The sequence below is a fragment of the Suncus etruscus genome, chromosome 3 (genome assembly GCF_024139225.1).
Source record: "Suncus etruscus isolate mSunEtr1 chromosome 3, mSunEtr1.pri.cur, whole genome shotgun sequence".
Taxonomy (NCBI): Eukaryota; Metazoa; Chordata; class Mammalia; order Eulipotyphla; family Soricidae; genus Suncus; species Suncus etruscus.
Window position 1 is genome coordinate 90,455,202 of NC_064850.1, and position 7,274 is coordinate 90,462,475.

Below are 7,274 nucleotides of genomic sequence, written 5' to 3' on the forward strand. Positions count from 1 at the left end.
CCATACTCATGCTAGTACACAGCATGACAAAATAGTGGAAAGTATTCTTAAGATTAGTTTCCACTCCATTGCAGGGGCCCAAACTCACAATGGCCCCTCAATCACTAGCTGATGTTTACAAGTTGATGATGACAGATAGAGCAAAGCGTGATTACTAATCTTATTCTTCCTATTAATCTTGAATGGTGTTGTCATTGGAAAGCTTGCCATTGTCCTGACTTCTTGGAGGCCAGGTTCTCTCAGCTTACCTGTGACTTCTCTCACTCTATGCATTAAATTTTCAGAAAAAAATAATCCTTTGTTATTTTCACTGTGGAAAGATTCCTGTGATCATCCAACTGCATTTACAGTGCTCTTAAGAATCAGCAGAGTGATTGCTCTCCTTGATCTCTTCTGACTGGAGATGTGCTGATCACCAAACCACAGGAAGTTACAAGCAGGACCTGATTCTAAACTTTGGAGACATCCAAGTGGCAAAAAAGACAGTAGCCTCCTAATAGAACCTATCTCTTTTCCAAGTTCACCTCACGTGCTACCTGCTGCTTAAGTAGATGCCTGGGAGAAAGACTTGTCAGTAAAATGGCTGCATTTAGGGCAATAATTATTGTGAACCTGTAGGGGGATATTATCAGGGACCCTTGGCACTAACTTGCACAACCACAGCACCATGTCTTCAGCTTTCTCCTTAAGCAGATGCAGAAAACACTATAGAGCCATGCATTTTCCATACTACATGAAGGAATCTGTGAGACATCTGTTTCTTACCCACCATCCTATTTAGGCACAGCCATGATAGCTCTTTTAGGAACTGCCTAATCTCTCCCCTGACCCACTAGAGTTCCCTCCTCCATTCTTAGAACACCACAGGTCTCAGGTCACAGGTCTCCTTTAGCCCACATACCTCTAGTCTTCCTTTCCTTTGAAAATCATTTTTGTTTTCTCGTATTCAGAAAGCCCTGTGTGAGATTTGCTGTGCATTTTCTAAGGATTGAGGCACACATATCTCTGCTGACCCTCAGATATATATAGGAGCACCTATCAGCCCAACTCCCAAATATTTTCACTCCTCATGTGGCATCCATCTCTGCTTTCATTCACTCCTAATTTGGAAGCTGAAGGCAAAGGTATTGAGCCTGGCCATTTTATGGAGAGACCTAGGTCTCTCCAAAAAAGCCTCATTAAAAAGAACCTCATATTCTAGCTTTATGCAGGCATAAACTGCTGTCTTCTTCTCTTTCCAATCTACATCTCATTTATTATCAGCACTTTCTCCCTTTGGGTCCCTTCAGTTTTCCAGAGCCTATTAAAACAGTCATATCTGACTTATTTGTATAAGATTAGCTTACTGTACATGCAATTCTCTTCTCATGTTTTAAACAATTTATTATTTTTCTTCTTTAGCACATCACATGCTTTTTGTCTTCCTCCTACAATTTTGTTTCTCCAGGCTAGTATATGAGTTTAAAATGGGTATTACTATCAGTTATTCTCTATTAAACAGGATGGGAGAATGAGAGGGAAAGTGCTCCCCCTGTTTGACTTAGACATTGAGTAATTTGATGTGGCCCCACATAGAAGCAAATAAATTTAAAACATGGGCATAGAGAGTAATAATTATGCAAGGCATCAAGAAAATAAACCAAAAATGGGAGAATAAAAGAGAGAGCAGGAAGGGGGAAATAAAGAGAGAAAAGGTAAAAAGAGAGAAAAAGGGAAAATGGAGAAGGGAAGGAAAGGAGAGAGAATGGAAAGGAAGATAATATGGAGAGAAGAGTTGAGGGAAGGGGATAGGTGTGGAAGTAAAAGAGATAGGGAGAGGAGGAGAGTAAGCTTTATGGAAGGTTAAATCAAGCTCCTAGCCCCTCCCCCCAATTTCACCCATTTCCCTAGGTGCCAAAGGATTGAGCCAAGAGAATTTTGATCTGAAGTTAAGAGAACCAAAAAAAGTTTGTTCTGTGCCAGAGAGATAGAACAATGCATAAGGTGCTTGCCTTGAACACAGCTCACCTGGGTTTTTTAGTCTCTGGCATTCCATGTGGTTTCTAGAGCCCTGCAGGAATCAACTCTGAACTTAGAGCCAGGGCATTTGACTGTGGCCCAAAACACACAAAAATAATATAAGAAGAAGGAAAAAAAAAGAAAATAACAAAGGCAAAAAAACTAAGCAAAAAAGTATGAAGATATGAAACTTGACAGGGTGAGAAGCATATGTATCTGTGTGGTTACCAACCTACTTTCACTATTCCTTAAAGATACTGTTAACACTATTTGATCTTTGATTCTCCCAATACTGAGCAGGTAGGATTCAGATGTTTTTATCTTGTATCCCACAGCTCAGACAGAATATGAAACCATGTTCTAATCCTTACACAGAGAGAGATGAGGCTTGACTTAGGTACAAGGGTGTCCAATTGGTCTTGGCATCATGAACTTGAAAATAGGCAGAGGTTCAAAACACCCCACCCTTAAGTTCACTCAATAATGTTTTAAGTACCCTCATAGAATAGGGAATATTTCCTAACTCATTCTGTTTATTTTGTTTTGTTTTGTTTTTTGTTTTTTGGGTCACACCTGGCGATGCTCAGGGGTTACTCCTGGCTGTCTGCTCAGAAGTAGCTCCTGGCAGGCACGGGGGACCATATGGGACACCGGGATTCGAACCAACCACCTTTGGTCCTGGATCGGCTGCTTGCAAGGCAAACACCACTGTGCTATCTCTCCGGACCCTCCTAACTCATTCTGAGGGCTGATTCTATTAGTGATATTCTATAGTGATATTCTATAAATATGTCATTTAGGCCACATTTTAGCCCTACTATAAAACAAAATGACAATCAGTAATTTTCTGAATCTGGTAAGAGAGGTTAAATAAAAGTCAACTCACAGAGAGATCTAATAACTTGGAATCCAAATTTCTACCACCTATAATTAAAGCCTTGTTTCCCCACTACCTCCTTCTAGAATTAAGACAAAATTAATGTTTCTAAGACCTCAATTTCCCTAGCCATAAGATTGGAATGAGAATAATATTTTTATTTTAAAGTTTGTTGCAAGAATTGAGTGAAATAAAAAATGTAAGCACCTATAACAGAACATATATCATTTCAAGTATATTATAAATGATGCTATAGTTAATTTGTTATTATAGTTACAGGAAAGATATTTTCATACAACCCAAATTAAATAAATTTATTAAAACAGAGGCTGGAGCAGTGGTGCAGTAGTAGGACATTTTGCCTTGCAAGTGGCTGACCTAGGTTCAATTCTGCTTCATCCCATATAGTTCCACAAATCAGGATCAATTTCTGAGTGTATAGCCAGGAGTAACCCCTGAGCATCATTGGTGTGGCCCAAAATCAATAAATAAATTTATTAAAATGCTCTTGAACAGGATCAGAATGATAGCACAGTGGTAGGGTTTTTGCCTTGCACACTGCCAAACTAGGACAGACCCAGTTTCAATCCCCAGCATCCCATATGGTCCCCCATACCTGCCAGATGTGATTTCTGAGTGCAGAGCCTGGAGTAACCCCTGAGTGCGGCTGGATGTGGCCCAAATCCAAAAATAAAAACCAAACCACTTTTGAACATTAATATGGAACTTTACATAAATATCACATTGAGACTTTGCATGAACTAGTTACTGCTGCATAACAAATTAGCCCAAAATTTAGCACAATTGTAATTTTTCTCAAATATTAGAACAGGCATTTGTACAGACATATCTCAGACATTTGTACACTAGATTATTCAAGCTGGGCATCCTTACTATGGGTTATAGATTTTTCATTACTTGGCTTCCTGTTCTAAGTTAGAATCAAGTCCTCACAATTTATAGTTGCTTTGAAATTCAGTCTGTACTGTGCTTGTGTAATGAAAATAATTCTTAGAATAAGAAAGTAAAAAAATAGATTCTATTAAAGGTTGAGTAAACAGGCATATCCACCCACGTTCTTTGGCCCCAAAAATTATTAGTGTAACTCAACAAATAATTGTAATTGTGTAGGATACAGAAACATTCATCACATCATCAAGAGTTACATAGTAAAGAGAGGGACCACAAAGTGAAATGAAGATTATGTTCACCTCAGATTATTCCTCATATGTCATTCTCTCTCTACTCCCAATTAATTTTATCATTTAAATTTAGTTTTGTATCTTCCTCAGGCACATCAGCCATCAGACCCAACTAATTTCCAGGCAATCAGGAATAAAGAATAGATTTGCTTTCAGGACACATATGACACCCAACAAAAATGCAGTCCCTAACAGATCCTGCTGCCTTCAGTGTTCCAAAGTGATCCAATCAGTGAAAGCCACCCAGGCTGAGAGAGCCAAATTTTGAATAGATCAGTAAGTGGAGGTGATGGGGGCTAAAAGCATACATCCTCTGCACTCTAAACTTGTGCAAATGAGGCAGGACTCACTCTCATTCCAGAGTTGGACTCAACCCCAAGAACCAGTTGACCTCAAAGTAAGGCTTTAACCCCATTCAAAGGAAAAAGTACAGTTAATAGCTTTGAAAACAGAGCTGAAATAAAAACTGTCACCAAAGTGTATTCTTCAAATTTGAAATAAAAGCAATTGCCTGTGAAAGCTTCAGTCATTCGAGTGGGACTGAATGCAGTGAACAGACTTTAAGCTGCATTGATGGAGAGTCAGGACGACAGCAGGAAGGTCACTAGAAGGGAATAAGACTGTCTTTGCCATCAAAAGACAAGAATCTTGACTTGGAAGCACAGAATTATCCCCTTCTCCATACTGGGCCTACAGTGCATCCTTCTTAAAGGGGTTTAGCTGGTAAGCTCCTGTGTACACTGCCTTTGATCATTGCATTTTTTTTCTCAGAACTTGTGGCATTTCCAGCAACAATTATAAATTCCAAGATTTCCTTCAAGCAGACATATAGGAAGTTGACAGGTTCTTTTATTGGGGGTTTGCGATGCCCAGCTCTACCCTGAGCTCAGGCCAGGCTCTGAACTCGGGAATATAGAAGCAGGTATCTACTGCCTGCAAGGCGAACACCTTAACAGTTGTAAATTGACTATTCAGTTTAGAATAGTCAATGTTGCCAAGAGGACTGTTATGATAGAGGCCAGAAAGATAATACAGCGGGTTGTGCATTTACCTTTCATGCTGCCAATCCAGGTTCTATCCCTGGAATCCCATATATCCCCCTGAGACTGCCAGGAGTTTCCAGGAGTAATTTCTGAATTTCTTAGCACAGAGCCAGAAGTAATCCCTAAGCGTCACCAGGTTTGGCTCAAAAAACAAACAAACAAACAAACAAACAAAAAAGAGTTGTTATAATGACCTGTTAATTATGCACTGATGACTGTAGAAGCACCTATGCCCACACTTTGCAAGTTCTACAGTTCAGACAGATGGGTAAAGGAGATGAAAGGGCCTGCCTGTTGTATGAAGAGGCCACTGGAAGACTAGCAAGGCAACAATAAACAAAGAGAGGGGACTTGCTGCAGGGAGCTGGAGCGGCTTGGTTGTCGCGGTCTCTCCATGGTTCCAGCTCTCGTGGTGGCAGCGGCAGCAGCGTCTCCACGAGGAGGCACACAAGGACATGATGTCAGCCTCCACAAAGGTCGGAAAGATCTCAGAGGCGGGTGCTGCCTTCATGAAGCTTGGGGAGCTGACCATGCAGCTGCATCCCGTGGCCGATTCTTCCCCCGCATGGGTTCAGATAAAGGCCACTGTGAAGCGAAAGGTATATGAAGATTCTGGCATCCCTCTTCCAGCTAAGTCACCCAAGAAAGGGCCCAAGAATGTGGCATCTGGTATCTTGTCATCTCCAGCTGCCCCCTCCACCTAGCAGCTCCAGTACCATTGATCCTGGGGTCCTCCTCTAAAGAAGGCTGATGAGGGCTGTAGAAATACTGCTAATGGGGTTAAAGTAGCATCTGAGGTGAAATAAGACAACTGGGCTTGGGTTCAAGAAGAGCAACTCTCTCTTTTCCTCCTACTGAAGGTTTCCAGAGAAAGTTGGGTTGTGGTGGGAGAGGAGAGCTCATAGTTTTGGGAATCTTGGGACAGTCAGGAAACCTAGAATCTAGCTTATGCCCTCCTCCCAGATCTGATTTTGAGTGTTCTGAACTACTGACGGCAATAGTGACTTGGTGGATATTGAAGGACTAGGAGAAACTACTCTAGCCAAGAAGCTCAACTTTGATCAGGGTAGGAGTACAGTCCCTCTCTTCCCACACCAATTGAAGGGTTAGGGGAAAAAAGACTCACTTTGGATGGGTGGGAGGATCTCAACAGGAACCCCCTCTCTGGTATACAGGATTTGGAAGAGAGCATGATTCTCATACTCAGTGACTACTGGTGGGGCTGTTATGGACAGAAGCTTGGTTAAGATAGAGCCAGGGATTTTGCGGAGCATACTTGGAGTATCCTTCAAGTACACATTTTACTTACAGTTCCAGACAGCCTGACCTTGGATTCTGACCTTCTCATGACCTCCACTGATTCTGTTCTACTGTCTCGCTGAAACATCCACCTCTGGCCCCTCTCACTTTGCCCAGACCTGTGGAACACCTGGGATTCTATCAATGCCTACATGAGAGAAAGTCAAAAGACTTCTGGGTTTTCTATCCTGCTGTTCTGTATAAACAATTGCCCTCTGATCCTTTTGACCTCCGTCAGTTGGATATTTTTATAAAAAAAAAAATGAAATAAAAGATTTCCCTCCCCCCCCCAAAAAAAACCACAAAACAAAGAGTAAAGATTATGACATTGAAGGCCCATCTGAAATGCTGAGAGATGAAGCTAAAAAGGGAGGCAATGATTAGTTCAAAATCAGCTGAAACCCTCGAAGAATCACAAAATGATAAGCCTAACTTGGGTAGAGGGATTTTCAATGCGGAATATGACAGAAAATGCATCCTCCTTTTCCCATTTTTCTGCTTTCACAGAAGTGTCCCATATATGCAGTGGTCCTTGTGTCCAGCTGTTAGGTTTTTTAACTCAAGGCATAATATATAAGTTTATGTACAGGAAGCATCTATATTCACAGTCAGGGCTGCTGACAACTATAAAGGCCCATCTAAAGAATAGCCCAATCTATTTGTGGGAGAACACAGACTTTTCCAGCTATGAGGATCCAAGATGATATTGATAATGATATAAAGGTATTGGCAGAAAGAAACAAAACAACAACTACTGGGAAAGCAAATAAAATTCTCCTACCTATGTGGAGAAAATAGTGGTGATACTCTGGATTCCTCCACAATCTTTAATACAGCCCCTAATCCAATCACATA

The 7,274-nt window shown here is 41.1% G+C and overlaps 1 pseudogene; it reads left to right on the forward strand.

Moving 5' to 3' along the window:
- The first annotated feature begins 5,575 nt into the window (after positions 1-5,575).
- LOC126004240 (chromatin complexes subunit BAP18-like) lies at positions 5,576-6,687 on the forward strand (annotated as a pseudogene).
- Positions 6,688-7,274: the final 587 nt, after the last annotated feature.